Source organism: Hyperolius riggenbachi, chromosome 2 (genome assembly GCF_040937935.1).
Source record: "Hyperolius riggenbachi isolate aHypRig1 chromosome 2, aHypRig1.pri, whole genome shotgun sequence".
Taxonomy (NCBI): Eukaryota; Metazoa; Chordata; class Amphibia; order Anura; family Hyperoliidae; genus Hyperolius; species Hyperolius riggenbachi.
Genome location: NC_090647.1, coordinates 473,834,802 through 473,852,429, shown reverse-complemented (window position 1 = coordinate 473,852,429; position 17,628 = coordinate 473,834,802). Strand labels below are relative to the sequence as shown.

At 42.2% G+C, this 17,628-nt stretch overlaps 1 long non-coding RNA gene across 2 annotated transcripts in view; it reads left to right on the top strand.

The window, feature by feature from the left end:
* LOC137544881 (uncharacterized) overlaps window positions 1-10,350 on the top strand; it is a 41,456-nt gene extending 31,106 nt beyond the window's left edge. For both annotated transcript variants that reach the window (XR_011025931.1, XR_011025932.1), the window contains exons 3-4: window positions 8,320-8,441; window positions 10,023-10,350. This is a non-coding gene — a long non-coding RNA (uncharacterized lncRNA). The remainder of the gene's footprint in view (window positions 1-8,319; window positions 8,442-10,022) is intronic.
* Window positions 10,351-17,628: the final 7,278 nt, after the last annotated feature.

Here is a 17,628-nt window from a genome sequence, read left to right as displayed (position 1 = left end):
CTCTACTCAAGAGACATTTCTTAGCTTTATATAGAAGAAAGAACAAGCCCCCCTACCGGATAGTTTTAATTTAAATCATTTTTTAGTGGCCTTTAAAATCAAGACACAAATAAAAGTAAAAAAAAATGTATATATTTCAGTTAATTACAGGTCACTTAACTTTCTTAATGTATCATCAAGTGTAATATTTTTTTTGGTTTGTGAATGTAGCCATCTTTACTTGTAATATTTATTTTTGAATTTTTGTTATTTAAAATAATTCCTGTTTTTTTTAATGTCATTTTGGTTTTTAGAATTTGTTTTTCTTTTTTTGCTATCTCTATTTTGTTGCAAGCATTTACTGTTTGATTTCTGCCATAAATCTGTGCCCTGCCATCAATGAATAAAAATTCAAAATGATTCAAGATGGACGGTGACAGGCAGATTTCTCTGCTTAGATAATAATTAGGCACAGCATGTGTCTCATCCAAAATGGCAGGGTTGGGGCACCTCTGCACATCAGATCTGTCATTTCCAGCACTTTTACCATTTTTGTGACATTGCTTAGTCGTCATTAATAATTAATGTCTTATTATCTGGATGAGTGAAGCAGAAAGGCACCAAGGCAGAAATAAAAGAGGGTCGTGAAAGAATAAAGCTATTTCATTTTTGTGAGAAGCTTGTTTTTTAGGGGTTCAAAAGGTTCAAGAGCAAAAATATATAGCCTTTATGTTAAAATATTTTATTTTTACAAAACGAGGTGGTAAAACTGGCAAGGAGCTAATGGTTAAGCAAAGCTCAAAGGCAAATTAAAATTATGCATAATAACAAATAGGATGTGAAAATGAATAAGCAGAAAAATAGAGAAAAGTAAAAAATAAAGAAAAAAATAAATAAGTAAAATAAAAATGGGACATTTACCAGTGTAAGGAATAGTAAAAACCATACACCAGAAATAGTAGAAACCATTCCATAATGTAAAAGAGACTCAAAATAATTCAATGATATCTGACAAGTGTTAATAAGAATCTATATTGCCAACATATTTATTAAAGCAGGAGGATTATATGTCAGGCAAAAAAACACATATATAAGTAGATAAATAATTGATCTACTTACATAACACATGTATTGTACTGTCCACGTTTTGATTTCAGTAAATTTTATATAGTAAATGTAAAAGATCCGCAAAACCAAGCAAAGGTTGAAGAAAACGCTGTTATTGAAGACTCCGCATGACAAGTGTAATAAGACCACAGGATCAACTGACGCGTGCTGGGCCTACAATCTGCCCTTAGTCATAGTTAAGGTGAACCTGTTCAAGGTGGGAGCTATATGTAGGTGGGAGGAGAAACAACTCCACCATATACCCAATACAGCCCGCTCCTTAAAGGAACATTACATACACCATAGCATATAAAAAACGGTTTATAAATATACAAAAATTGTATTTAATAACATTAACATGAAATTTAAAAAAAGTAATGGAAAAAAAATGTGTATAGTAAATGAAGAGAATTCTGTTCCTGGTGGGAACAATGTCTTTCGCCCACAGTTTGAGGCTAAATACTGATGTCATTTCTTCCCTTAACTTTTTTTTTCTTTTCTCCTCCAATCGTTGAGTCACCTCAGCCTTGCTTGTAAGCACAAGTGAGCAGAGCATCATGTTTCAGCTAGGCAGCTAGGCAGAGAAATAAAGGGAAGAGGAGGAATATATTATAGATAAAAAGATCCCCCAGCATGCAACTGAATGGCAATGGCAGGACTGAAGATGTCGCCAGCCATGATAATTTTAGGATGTCAATTGGGGTTAGGGAAGATTTTACCATGGGCAACCACTGCCTAAATAATTTATAAATGAATATTGCAGAAAAAAATGTAATTTTATTAATTACTTTATTTTCATTACAGTTCCCCTTTAATTGGATTCTGTGCAAATTATAATTTATTATTTTAAAATGATATTTTAGGAATAAACATTCTGGATAAACATGTAACTCACATTATACTTACTGTATATTCCTGCGTATAAGACTACTTTTTAACCCTTGAAAATCTTCTGAAAAGTTGGGGGTCGTCTTATACGCCGGGTGTCATTGATGCCGGGTGATACGCCCTATCCTGTTACCTCCTCTCAGATCTCCCTGCTGGGGAGCGCAATCTATTCTTCCATACCGCTCTGAACAGGTAGACAAGGAGAGCTGACCAGTCTACTTAAAGAGACTCCGTAACAAAAATTGCATCCTGTTTTTTATCATCCTACAAGTTCTAAAAGCTATTCTAATGTGTTCTGGCTTACTGCAGCACTTTGTACTATCACAGTCTCTGTAATAAATCAACTTATCTCTCTCTTGTCAGACTTGTCAGCCTGTGTCTGGAAGGCTGCCAAGTTCTTCAGTGTTGTGGTTCTGCTATGAACTCCCCCTTCCAGGCCCCTATATGCACACTGCCTGTGTGTTATTTAGATTAGAGCAGCTTCTCTCTTATCTTTTACAAGCTGGATAAATCGTCCTCTGAGCTGGCTGGGCTTTCACATAGTGAGGAGTTACAGACAAGGGCAAAGCTGTTTGCAGGAAGAAAAGAGCAGCCTGAAACTTCAGTGCATGAGAGATGCAGGGGAAAGAAACACACAAATGATCTCTTGAGATTCAAAAGGAAGGCTGTATACAGCCAGCTTGTGTATGGATGTATTTTCTATGTGTGGACATACTGTACATTAACCTACTTCCTGTTTTGGTGGCCATTTTGTTTGTTTATAAACAAACTTTTTAAAACTGTTTTTAACCACTTTTAATGCGGCGGGGAGCGGCGAAATTGTGACAGAGGGTAATAGGAGATGTCCCCTAACGCACTGTATGTTTACTTTTGTGTGATTTTAACAATACAGATTCTCTTTAAGGAGAGTTGACCAATGCCATAAGTCAATGGACTATATACTGTTATATACTGGGTAACACATACAAATGCAGCACCAGTATCTGTTCATACACAGCACCAGTACATGATTTTTTTATTTTTATTTTAATTTGGTGTGCTTTGGAAGAGGGGTAGTTTTATACGGCGAGTATATCCCAAACTCTATATAGTTTAACTGGAAAAGTTGGGGGGTCGTCTTATATGCCCAGTCGTCTTATACGCCGGAATATACGGTACCACTGATTTGAGCATAAAAACTGCGCCTGAGAAGTACCTGATCTTAAAGTTCACATATTGGTCACATTGTTGTTTCAGGTGGCTTTTTTCCCATTCTGAAAGCTGTGATCAAATCACTTCCTATACCTGCTTCAAGGTTGTCCCTTACATCTAGTATTCTACTCTATTCATGTGGCTTTTACAGTATATGCTATTGAGAGCAAAATAAATCACTGAATAATCAAGCACTCACATAGTGCTGAGTTAAAGGACCAGTATCGTGAAATATTGTAAAATGTAAAATATATGAAAACACATAAATAAAAAGTACATTTCACCCAGAGTAAAATGTGCTATAAATTGTTTTTCTCCTATGCTGTTGTCACTTACAGTAGGTAGTAGAAATCTGACAGAACCGACAGGTTTTGGACTAGCCCATCTCTTCATAGGGGATATATGGGATTCAAGAGAGTCCCCGCCAAATGATACCTGACCATCACCATTACCCACCAGAGCATTCAAGGTCTCCTTCCAGTGGGGCTCCAGCACTTGGATACATTTTTTATAGTACTCAATTGTAAATCCATTAGGGCCTGACGCTTACCACTAGGAATGTTAGACAGGACTCTCCTCAGTTCTTCCGCCATAATTGGAGCTTCCATTTTGTCTTTTTCTGATTGTGGGATCTTTCCCATCCCTGATTGCTCAATGTACCGCATTATCTCTTCTCAACTGGCTTCTCGGCCTTGATCTTGTCTACTAGTTCTTAAATTGTACAACCTTTCGTAAAAAAGATCTAAAGACTCTGGCCTGTGACTCGCTTCTGAAATGCTTTTCGGCATGTGTATCACAAATAAAGGGGATATAATTGGCAGTCTGCTGAGCCCTCAGTGATCTGGCTAACAATTTTCCTGTTTTATTCCCAAATTCGTAAAACAAAAACAGCCTTTTACATCTCTGAGCAGCATAATGTGCCCTTATAAATAATAAAGATTTTAATTTTCCCTTTTCCACTGTTAGTTCTCCCAACACTCACCCCAATAATGAATTTTTATGTACCCTTTCCAGTCTCATAATTTTAGCTAGACTCTCTGTTACCCCCCTTTCCCGCTCCCTCTTAACTCTTACCAAGTGTCAGTTTTTGAGAATTAAAAAGTATTCGTCAGTGTGTACCTCAATGTCTTCCAACTTGACTCGTTTAGAAATTATAATCGCTACCCCCTTCGTCTTGGAGTCCTGTGAGCTACAAGACGAAGCAGAAGAAAATGCAGAATGCAGAAGCGATTTTTTTGTTTGTAAGTTTAGGGTTATCACCCTTAAAGTGCTTCTTTTGTATAAATGCTATGTGTACATGAGATTTATTTACTTTTCAGGGACATTTAGACCACAGGCTATCACGGAGACAAAGTTAAATTGACTCATATTCCTATATTACCATCTGTAATCCATAGCATCTTCAGGTGATGTGGAGAGGGTGGCCCAAGAGGAGAGGAGAGAGGCACACCAGGGACTGACCCAATACCACGCACCGTCTCCCATTCACTTTCACAGTCACCCCATTGAAACATTCAGAAACCACACCGTACGTCCAATACATTCCAACTGTCTTCAATACTTGACACAAATTTTTGTGCAGTTTTTCCACTGTGTCCTTCTAAGGACACCGTGAGATCCCACGTCTCAGCGAGAGCACACCTCAACCCTCAAACAATGGGCAACCACCTTGGTCCCAGGGGGAGTGGACCACACAAAGGTGCAGGGGCCCACCAACTCTGCCCGCGCGGTCCCTAAAATATGAGCATACTTTTAATTCACACACACACCTGCGAGGCCGCCAGTGGCGGCCAGTGTCTGCCCGCTGGACATAGATTCTAATACAAACCTGCATGCAGCGAGTTAGAATAACATGATCAGTTACAGAGCAGTACTGTGAACAGGCCCATAGATTTCTATGGGTAGTGAGTTGACATGCAGAATTATTAACTGAGCACTGTGAAGTAGCCCTCAAAAGTAGTGATTAGCAGAAATTACGCTTATGCATAATTACGTATCGTAATTCGCAATTCTGCATCGTAATCGTAATGCAAAATTTTGGGAAAAAGCATAATTAATTTCATAGTTAATGGTAAGCATTCGTAATTACGCATTAATTTACACATAATTTACGTGTAATTGTGTGCCGAGGTGGTGAGTAGCAAAGCCCCCATACATGCTATTGGTACCAAAATTGCTACATATGTTAAAGGGAAGGTCCAAGCAAAATAAAAAAATAAGTTTCATTTACCTGGGACTTCTACCAGCCCCATGCAGCCATCCTGTGCCCTCGTAGTCACTCACTGCTGCTCCAGTCCCCCGCTGGTAGCTTGCCGACCTTGAATGTCGGCCGGCCGCATTGCGTAAGTTTTTACGCATTCCCACTAGTGCAGGAACATTAACACATACATTTTTATGTGTTGCTGGTTCAATGCGTAAATTTTTACGCATTGCACCACTAATGCGTAAAAGTGTATGTGTTAATGTTCCTGCACTAGCGCGAATGCGTAAAAACGTACGCAATGCGGCCGGCCGACCTCCGAAGTCGGCAAGCTGCCAGTGGGGGACTGGAGCAGCAGTGAGTGACTACGAGGGCCCAGGATGGCTGCATGGGGCTGGTAGAAGCCCCAGGTAAGTGAAACTCATTTTTTAATTTTGCTTGGACCTTCCCTTTAAGGAGAATAGTGAGTAGAAGTTAACCACTTAACGACCGCCTAACGCCGATAGGCGTTGGCAGGTGGAAGTGGTATTACCATGGAAACGGTCGCTCTTACGAGCAGCCTTTCCATGTCAGTTCACGGAGGGTGTCTCCGTGAACAGCCTGCGAGCCTCCGATCGCGTCTTGCAGGCGAAATGTAAACACACGGGGAAGAAATCCCCACTGTTTACATCATACGGCGCTGCTGCGCAGCAGCGCCGTAAAGCAGATCGGTGATCCCCGGCCTCTGATAAGCTGAAGCCTATCCTAGGCGGCGCAGGACTGATCGCCGTCCTGTGCCGCCCACAACAAGAGAGAGAGGGAGGGAGGAAATCGCTGTGGAGGGGGGCTTTAAGGAGCCCCCCCCCCCCCCGCTAGGCCAAAATGACCGAAATCTGATCTGTGCTGTGGGCTGGAGAGCCCACGCAGCACAGATCATAGTTAAATAGGCTGGTCCTTAAGTGGTTAAAAAAGTATTGTTCAAAAAGACCTTGTAGTTTTAAATATACAAAGAAAAACTCACAAAAATGACAGTTTAAAAAACATTTTTCTTTGTATTTTTAAAATCAATTTTCTCAAAAACCACGAGGCCTTTTTGAACAATTCTTTTTTTAACTTGCACCCACTATTCTCCTTAATATACTGTATGTCGCAATTTTGGTAGCAATAGCATGTATGCTATTCACCGCCAAAGTCGGCACGAAATTATGCGTAAAGTATGCGTAAATTCATGTGTAATTACAAATGCTTATACAAAGTCATTTGAATCAAAAAAAATTTAATTACGTATAAGCGTAATTGCAAAGATTTACGCGTAATTTCGCATAATCGTAATTAGCAGATTATGATCATACCTACTCAACAGTAATAAAAAGTAATTTATAGTGCATTTCACTTCTGGGAAAAATGTGCATGTATATGTATGTATTTTAAATTTTACAGTTTTTTGAGATAGTTGTTCTTCAATCTCAAATACACACACCGCATAATTTTGAGGTGGAAAAATCTCCTAACGTATACATTTTAAAAGTCATCCTTACAATACTTTTATCATCTGCATGATGGCACTTTTGTCACTGCTTTGTGCTGAGGATTGTGCTGCAGCAGAATATAAACTGAAAAATGAAAACTATTCACACTGGAGTTTTGTTTAACCACAGCGAGATTGTTTGCTGACTAATTGATGATAATCACTTTGGAATTGCTTGCATTCATTTTATAATTAGAGACAGACACTGAGTTACCAGCTCCACCTCTCGCCCTTGTACAGTTTTGTAAGTCAGGCTCTGAGAGCACTGATTGCAGGAGTGTGCTGTGCTGATATCCATTGCAGCACTCTGCTTTTACCAGCTGAATTCTCCCATTTACAGAAGATGTTTGTTTGTAGACGTTGAATACCTTTTTCTGGTCACACTATAATGTTCTAAGCAAATAGAAAAAAAAGGCGCACACTTGACTTTTCTGCAGCATTCCTGTTTTCCTTATTCCTCTTTGTCTACCAAAAGATGTGTACACACGCTATATGGTAAACTTGTCATAAGTGTCTGGTTGGGTCCATCTCTGCCAATGCATTGCTGAAAGTTCTGGAGTGTCGGGTAGTCTTGGCCATGTGCATTTGCATTGTTGCCCTGCTTACACCCACCACTACCACTATAACAATCACCGGAAGCCGCTTCGTTCTCCTCACCCAATTGGCCCAATAGGCTGCCTGTCAAGTTTCCTGTCAAGTGACAGGCATCCTATTGGGCCAATCAGAGTGCGGGGATAATGTTCTTTAAAGAAAACCTGTACTGAAAAAAGTTCTCCTGGGGGGTACTCACCTCAGTAGGGGGAAGCCTCTGGACCCTATCGAGGCTTCCCCCGTCCTCCTGTGTGCCACGGCGGTCTCGCTGCAGACAGGCGACAAATCCGACAGCCTGTGCAATATTTACCTTTTCGGGCTCCAGCGGGGACGCTGTTGCGGCTCTTCTGACAGAGATAGGCGAAAATAGTCGATCTCCATTGGGTCCGCTCTACTGCGCAGGTGCAGGAGAATTGCGCCTGCAAAGTAGAGCGGCCCGACGGAGATCGGCTATTTTCACCTATCTCCATGGGAAGAGCGGATCCTGCGCCTGCGCTGGAGCCAAAAGGTAAATATTTACATCACCGCCGCTCCGGGAGGATTTTCTACGCTGCCGTGGGACCGAGGAGTACGGGGGAAGCCTCAATAGGATCCGGAGGCTTCCCCCACCCGAGGTGAGTACCCCCCAGGGGAGTTTTTTTCATAAAATATTTTCTTTAAAGTGATTGGACCTGCAGGGGCTCAGGGCAGGACGAGAGGATCTCTCGTCATTGCCGATTAGTAGGCATAAGTTCGTAGCGCTCGCTATGCTACTCTGATAAGGCATGCTAACTCTGATAAGATGTGCTAACTCTGATAAGGCATGTTAGCTCTGATAAGGCATTTTAACTCTGATAAGGTGTGCTATTTTTCTTAGTGAATCAAGCCCTTGGAGTGGTTGTGACTACCTATCATAGAAGGGAGATCAAGCAGGAGAAGAACCCACTGCTGATCCATTCATGCGTGACTGGACCCTGTAATTAAGATTCACGCCATTTGGTAAGAGTGTCTACAATTACTTTGGTGTGGTGGTGGCACTAAAAGGTCTGCGCTGAGATTAATAGATTGTATATGGACAAAGTCTCTGCCTGCCTCACATCCATTTCCTCCTGGATGGCTGCCAGGTACCTGAAGCTTAATTTGGACAAGACTGAGCTTCTAATATTCCCACCCCGCACAGCTGCACCCCTCCCAGATCTGCATGTCACTATTGAAAATACTACTATCCACCCTACCTCCCAAGCCCGCTGTCTAGGCGTTACTCTGGACTCTGAACTTTCCTTAGCAGCCCACATCCAAGGTATTGCCAGATCCTGCAACTTCCACCTCCGCAACATCTCCAAGATCCGCTCCTACCTGTCCCCTGACACCACTAAACTCCTCATCCATGCCCTTGTCATCTCCCGCCTAGACTACTGCAATTCTCTTTTATCTGGCCTTCCCTCTAACCGTACTGACCCACTTAAATTGGTAATGAATGCGGCAGCCAGACTGATACATTCTTCTCACCGCAGCGCCTCTACAACTCCGCTCTGTAAAGCATTACACTGGCTCCCCATCAGCTTTAGGATCAATTTCAAAATCCTGTGCTTGGCCTACAAATCAGTGCATAAGACCTGCCCGACCTACATCTCTGATCTGGTCCACAGGCACATACCAGCCCGCCCCCTCCGTTCCTCCAATGACCTGCGCCTAGTCGCACCACGCATAACTCAGTCACACGCACGATTGCAGGACTTCACCAGAGCTGCCCCTACTCTCTGGAACTCTCTTCCACCAGCCGTCAGACTCGCCCCCACCTTTAATACCTTCAAACAAGCTCTCAAGACTCATCTCTTCACACTCGCATACCCCCCTACACCAGCATCATAATATGTTCTGTTAGACACCCTCTCAAAAGACACACCTATTGTCTCCACCCCACCCTTTGGTTGTAAGCCTCTGGCAGGGCCCTCCTCCCTAATGTATCCAGCTTGATTATGCAATCTTACTCACAACCACCCTTCTTGTAGACTCGAACAGTCTCTATCTTGACCTATGACACTGTATTGTTATCAAATCATTTGCATGATCTTGTTTTGTTGTGAGTTTCCGTATGTTCTACCTGTATGTTAACCCATTTATCTATTGTGCAGCGCTGCGTAATATGTTAGCGCTTTATAAATACAATAAATAATAATAATAAAATAATAATGAAGAAGGTGTACTGAAGCACTGAACTGTCAGCACTGACCTTTACCTGTTTTTAGCGTTTGGAAGTGCAGATATAATGTGGATAATTTTGGGGACACACCCAACTTCATTTCCACAGGCTGAGCAGGACATTCAGATGATGACAGATAACGGTAGTGGCAAACATATGAGTGCAATCTACAGCTCAGCCAGTTTCACAAGTTGCATGCCAGGAGAAGAATGACAACCATTTGTTTAAGTTTGGAGTATGTCCATTTTGCTTATAAATCCTCTGTAACTTTAGGTGATTGCTACTCAAAGTTTTTTGTTTTTTTTTGTGTGTGTAAATTTTGTTTTGTTATTTATTTTGTTAATTTATTACAAATATTTTTCTATTTTAAACTACAGCCAGCTAGGAATGCTGTAAACTGACTGTAAGCTAGTATTGCATCTATCCAGAGTACTGTTGCCAGGACGCTGTCCAGAAACTACCACCTCGCTACAGAAGTATTTAGCTGCACACTGATTTTCAACACCTGGACTGATCCATTGGCTGACAGGAGACTTTGACACTTCTATCTTCCCATGTCTGTTGTGGAATTCCAGTACTGAAAAATGCAAACATCTGTTGATCTTGCACAAGGTTCTTTGCCCTCTGCCTACCTGGTTTCTGTGGATCTTGGTAGCCTTTGGATTTCTAGTGTCCATTAAATAATGCTATTACCTTACAGTCAAATGCGAGGACCCTTATTAGCCACTATGGGAATTATAGTTATATGTTTGTACATTACACAGATTTGAAATAACCTATGCCATATCAGCCAAATGTTTGCTTAACCTATTCTGGGCTAACGTAGTTGGAATCTATGTCCTGCCGGTGGTTGCATGGCTCTGACAGGACATAGATTCCAACTATTTGCCGCCACCACGTACGCACTCATTCTCGCCCTTCACACCACTGTTTGACCACTGCATCTGCTCGCTCTGCTGTCTCAGTGATGACAGCAGAGCTTCCACATTTAAGCCTGGAGCCAATTTGATTTGCTCACAGGGCAGAATAGGGAAGGGACGGCTCTGGTCCTTAAGGGGCCAGAGCTGTATGGTCCCAAAAGGGTTAATATGGTACACATAGGTACAACTTGTAGGCCTGAACACACTCTAGACTAAAGTTGGTCGAGGAAACGGATAATGACTGCCTTTCCCATGGTCTGTCCGTGGAGGAAATGGGATGTGAGGCCAGAGGAACAGCACCCCACAGGTAAGTAATGACGCTCCTATCCCCCCCCCCGCCCCCCAACGGCACACTATTATAAACCCCCAATATGGAATGGAAAGGTTCATTTAAAAAATGTCATTCCAGGTGCTCAGGCAGCTTTAACAAAGTCTAACTGAGGGTAGCCATACACTGTACATTGTGTTTGCTCAGTTAGACATCTGATTAAATTGAAGAGGATTTGAACATTTGCAATCGTAATTATGGTTGATAAATCACATCTTCTGATTGTTGTAAGGGCTTAAATCAGTCAAAACTTTGATCTGCACGTTTGATCTCAAGACGGTCATAAAACAGTAACAATTGTAATATCAATCAAATGATGATAGAACACAAAATCTTTTTATTAAAAACCTTTTATTCAATAAAAATACATTAGCAGACCATCAGTAGCAAGAAAACACTGTATATCAAATACAACATTTGACATTGGTTTATCAACAACATTATTGCCCTGTATTGAGTACCAGAACGTCATCTTAAAGCACATTGTAAATCTACAGTATAGGAAAAATAAGGTGCTGAGTCTATACGTTCATGAGATCTATATAGTAAGCCAGTTGATTATAATTAGCATACACCATTAGAATAGAATCTATGGTAAGATAGAGTATTCAAAACTTATAGGGCTTGATTCACTAAACCGTAATAACTCAAATATCACACCTTACCAAAGATCACACCTTATGAAAAGATATCACACCTTATCAAAGATATTACACCTTATCAAAGTTAACATGCCTTATCAGAGTAGCATAGCCAGCCCTACGAACTTATGCCTGCTAATTGGCAATGGCACTCGTCCTGCCCTGAGCCCCTGCGGGTTCGTAGCACTCATTATGCTACCCTGATAAGGCATGTTAACTTTGATAAGGTGTAATATCTTTGATAAGGTGTGATATATTTTCATAAGGTGTGATATCTTTGATAAGGTGTGATATTTGAGTTATCACGGTTTAGTGAATCAAGTCCATAGTGTCCATAAAGTAGAGAGGTGTCTAGAGTAGTGGCATGGTTTGTTATAGTTCAACAAGAGAAAGAGACTGATTCAATAAGCCCCGATATTGGGACAGAACCAGATGAGATTGTACCAGATGAGATGAGGCAAGTCAGGAACGAACACAAAATCAAGTGATAACTGAATAGTGTATGGCCATCTTAAAATTTTTGATGGAGTGAGATTTTAACATAAAAAAACAAGCCTCCTTCAGAATATGTCCTGTAGGGAACAACAGGGCTGGGTCCTGGATGGGAGGTTTATTACCCCATTATTTGGGCTGTGGTCCCTTCAAGCATAATATTTGGGCTGTGGTCCCTTTAAGCATGTATATCTGGGAAGGAGCCCAAGTTGCTGTCTTTCTTTAAAACAGTGTTTCTCAACTCGGTCCTCTCTCTGCTCAGACACTAATTACCTCCCCTGTGAATGTTTGTGGTTTTGTATAAAACATGCACTGTTGGGGGTACTTGAGGACCGAGTTAAGAAACACTGCTTTAGAATATTCAGGGCCCGGACTTAGGAATAGGAGGGAAGGAAGAGGGTGGGCCTTCCCATACCACCCAGGTACACAGAGGGGAAATTTTCATAAAAAAGGAGACAGGTGCATTGCGGGGGGAAGTCTTGTGCAAGCAGCAGGTGAGCTGCTGCTGACCTCCTTGGAGGTGTGTTTGGAAGCACTGTAAATGCTTGTACACACATGCAACTTAATATTGTCCAAACTTGGTTTGTTGGATGATAGTTGAGGCGTGTGTATGTGTGTGTGAGACAAACAACTAGACGAGCGACTGATAACAGGCGGTTTGCCCGATCCAACCGGCGGATTAACTCACACAACTGTTGGGCTGATATCATGCAGTTAGCCACCTGTGTACAACTTCATTTGAATGACTCGTACTTGTTTTGAATGTGGCCATATCGTGCAGTCTGTTGTTCCTCTTGTGCGTGCAGTATGCACTTCAGTTGGTCATGCAGTTGGTTGGTGCACAGAAAAATACAAATCATGCAGTCGTTTGCTCGTGCGGTCATTTGATGGAGTTGGTTGTGCGCTTTTGTTTGACGCATGTCCAAGCTTCAAAAGTCAAGCCATCCCTTGGATTGCTGTTTTGGTGGTTGACCTGAAACTGGACTGATTTAAGTTGTCTGAACTTTCCCAACACTAAAGACTCTCTTAAGCTGACGTAAGCTGTTTTCAATTTAAACCCGAGATTATGGGTAAAAAGAAAATTATACATACCTGGGTCTTCCTCCAGCCCCCTTCAGGCTCATCGATTCTTGCTCCTCCTCCTAGGCTGCCTGGATCCTCCACTCAGCTACATGCATGCCCCCCTATGGTGCTCCCTTTGCCGGGAGTGTTCTGCGCCTGTGATGACTGGACCTGATTGGATGATTTACCGGGCTGGCTAGCAGAGGATCCAAGTGGCCTAGGAGGACGGCGAGGGTTCGGTGAGCCTGGAGGGAGCTGGAGGGAGCCCTGAGCCATGTATAATTTTCTTTTTTCCATGGTCTCAGGTCCACTTTAAGAATCTGTGTACTGCATGGTGACTGCAATCCCCCTTTTAATTTCACAGTCCTTTTTTGTCTACCACAGCTCTGATTCCTGAGCTCTTGTATTACTATACACACACTTTGACTGTTCCAAGGTGTGCTGAAAGAAATAGCAAAATGATAAGCTTGCAAGCAGTAGTGGTGTCAGAGGCTGGTGACACTTGTCATATGATACCAGCTGTAGAGCGGGGGACACATGAATCAGACAGCTAAATTATTGTCTTAATTAAGTCCTTTGCTCCAGGTAACTCACCAGTGACATCCATAGATCACTGTGCAGCAGACACTTCTACTTACTGGAACTCCCTGTGGGTTCGATTTTTCAGACACATGAACAAACACTAATGGCTGTTTAACAGCTCCCTAGACTGGCGGTCTGGAGAAAGTACAATGCAGACTGGTTCAAGATACAGGCTATTTTTTTTTATCATACGTTCTTTGATTCAAGATACAGGCTATTTTATATCCACCTGCATTTCCTATACATTGTTATAAAGATTATAGTATAGTATCTCCCCCACCCTTTAGATTGTAAGCCTTTGTCAGGGTCTTATTCATCCACAACCCCCCCCCCCCCCCCCCCCCAGTGTATCCTTCTTGATCTTGCAACCCCAGCTATGTCACCCTTCTCATGTACTGACTCAGACTTGATTTGCTGGGTCTCGGTAAAATCACATGATTATGCATCTTATACTCTGTTTGCACTTGTGCTACCTCTCTGTTTGTCACCCCTTGTTTACATTGTATGTATCCTTATTTATTGCCCAGTGCTGCCCAGTGCTGCGTAATATGTTGGCGCTTTATAAATACAATAAATAATAATAATAGTATTGAGAGTGTGGGAAAGCCAAAAAATGGCAGAACATTTAGAGCGCGGTCCTTTATTAACTTTGAGAGCAAGGGGGTAGTCTATGGGGCCAAATGCCCCTGTAACCTTTGGTATGTGGGCAAAACAACTAGACAGTTAAAAGATCGCGTGCTCGAACATGTCGGTGATATTAAACATAGGAGAGATACACCCATTGCCAGACATTTGAACCAATTCCATCTCACCAAATGTTTTGATATTGAATTCTGGGGGATACAGACATGGAGAAGGGACTTTAGAGGGGGAAACTTCGACCAAAAACGGACACAAATTGAATCCCAGTGGATATTCCGTCTGGATACTATCTCACCAAATGGATTGAACAAGGATTTCAATCTTGCATGTTTTTTTATGAAAGACCCCCTCTTTCCTAACTCCTGTCAACACATTCTGGTATCTGTTGATATATCAGTAATAAAACAAATGAGCATGGTATTGCTTACCATCTTTATCCAAGTGACTTGTACCCTTTTTCTGTTAATGTACGTTTCCATACCAGTGTGATATATGGATGTGACCAGAAGTAGATGTTGATCTGGCACACAGATTTACCTACTGTGGGACATACTGATCAATGATGCTCTCCATCATACCCAATTAGTGTTCATTTCTTTCTATATGCATACTCTATGTTTATGAGTGATGCATACAGCATATTTTCTACAGTGATATGCCCACTTTATTACGGGGCAGTACTCCTATATAAAGAGACACTTATGTATCTCCTCTCGAGTCCCCCCTTCCCCCCTTACCCATTTATCAGCGCTGATACGCAGCTTTCATTGCATCCCTGTACGGGATGTATACATTAGTAATGCGACCTGCGTATCCATGGTAACATGGGTGGATCTAGACATAGTGGGAGCGCCTACTCTGACGTTCCCCCCGCTCATAACAATGTTATGTAGTGCGGACTGGGCTGCACCTCTGATTTGCCCTGTGTGCGCGAGATGTGGGGAGATCACGGTGGATATTGCGCGATTGGAACGCAAACCCCGCCCCTCCAGACGCGACTGGAATGCATACAGCGTCTATCACCTACTTTGAGCGCATGGGGGATTCCCGAGAACCCACATTGATGGGACATTACAATATTTATAAGCGAACCTGGGGAAATCGTTTCCCAGCAGGCTATACCCCTTATTTTTACATTTAATCAGCATGGGGATGTTCGATATGGGTGGGTGTGACCTAATTGGGCAATGACCACCTCTTCCTGCCTCTTTAGTATAAATATGGAAGGCAAACATGGCGCAGACAGCTCTGACTGGGGCTATCAGATACGGGGGGCATTTTGTTATTTTAATTTAGTGGTGATGTGTATATTGTATAGCACTTTTGTATTATATGTATAGCACCTTCTGAAGAAGCCGTCTTAGGTGAAATGTGATATCATTAGGGTTTTTTATGTACAGCACTATGCACGTTTTATAAGCACTCCTTTTGTATAATAGCCTCCCCCAATGGGGTGTGTATAGGATCTATACCATTGAGGTGGCTGTTGAGGTGATCGATAATATCACACCTGTGACCACACTCAGGTCCATACCACCCTTTGCAGTGAACTCTGTAGTTGTGTTGTGGGATAGCTACACCCCACTGACATATTGTTTAGTGGAGGGGGATCAGCCAGGACCCCCATAACACAGTACTACTATACCTATATAGGCAGTATCACTGTATTAAGCATCAGTACGTAGTGGTGTTTTAATAAATATTTATTTGTATCATATATCAGGTGTATCATACCTGACTCAATACCTATAGGGCATGTCTTTTTGACAAGTGTGTTTTTGAGTGTGGGAAAGCACAAGCATTGTGTTCAGTGGCCAAACTAGACTTTGTAGCCTATTGTGCTCTGTAAAGCGCTGCGGAATATGTTGGCGTTATATAAATAAAAAACAATAAGAAGAGGAACAGTAGTGAAAATAATATAATGAGAAAAAACGTTTTTTTTCCCACAATATCCTACACAATAAAACCCCTGCGTCACTTTGTCCTCCTCCTGTGTGTCCCTGTGTCTGTGCTTTTGTGTATCGCACATGCACGGCACACGGGCAGCAGTTAGAGCAGGAGGCGGGAGAAGGATGTGGCCAGGGAGGCGGGAGTGTGCGGGCGCCAGCGGTGTGGGTGCTAACATGCGGCAACGGTGGCTACAGCAATGGCGACGGGGACAGGAGGGTAGGAGGGTTGTAAGGGAGGCCTAGAGCCCATTAAATTAACAGGCATAGGTCCACTAGTGCATATATAAATCATTTAGTCAGTGTTTGCCAATGGTAAAATCTTCCTTCACCCTGATTTACATTCTGAATTTTATCACAGGTGGCGATATCTTTAGCCCTTTTAGGTGCAACTCTATGGAATGTTTCTTTCTGAGAATTCCAAAGCCAATGAAAATAGTGTCTGATCTTTAGATTTGCCTGGGAGGGGAATTCTGCATAGCTCATTTAATCAATCAAGGCAAATATTTTTTCTTTATTTTACACACACTATGGCCTCGATTCATAAACAGCAGTGCGATAAAAAAATCTTGGCGGGAAAATACCGCACTCTGTATTGTCCCGGTCTGTGTGCTAATTCATAAAGATTTCCCCAGCTGCCCTTGGAGGTCGGTAAATTACCGCAGCCCATTGAGCGGTAGAGTAGAGCAGTGTCTCGATTCTCTCTTTGCCCTGCAGAAATGACTCACACAGACGGCTCTCTGGCTCTCTCCATTGATGACTCAGACATATGAGTCACACAGTCTTTCCCTGCCTGCTCAAATGACTCACACAGAGGGCTCTCTGGCTCTCTCCACTGATGACTCAAACAGACTTTGGCTCTCTGCACTTTTGCATTCATCAGAGCTGTCAGAGCTGTCTGTAACTTGTTATCGCCTCACTAGAGGTGTCGGTAACTACCGCCAGGCTTACTGCTTGTTGAAGGCTTTATGAATTGACATTTGCTAACAATTTACTGACATGTGTTGTCGGTAACTACAGCCAAGTCGGTAATTTACCTCCCTGGTAGGTAATGTCAGCTTTTCATGCGGTAACAGCCTTTATGAATTGACATTTTGCTAAGTGGTCCGTAAAGTCTGCTGTTTTCAGCATTACCGCATGAGGTAATGCTTTATGAATCGAGGCCTATATCCTCTGATTATTCTCCACTTAATCACCTTCTTTATGTAAAAATGTATAATCTTTTTACAAGGTTTTCAATCCTTTTGTTGTAGTATCACACTCCTCATCTATGTGTTGGAAGAATTGAGGGGAGGTGCTTCATTTTAATTCTGCTGGACAAACAGTTACTGGCTTTCTGCAGTCATGCAACAAGTGATGCAGGGAGAGAT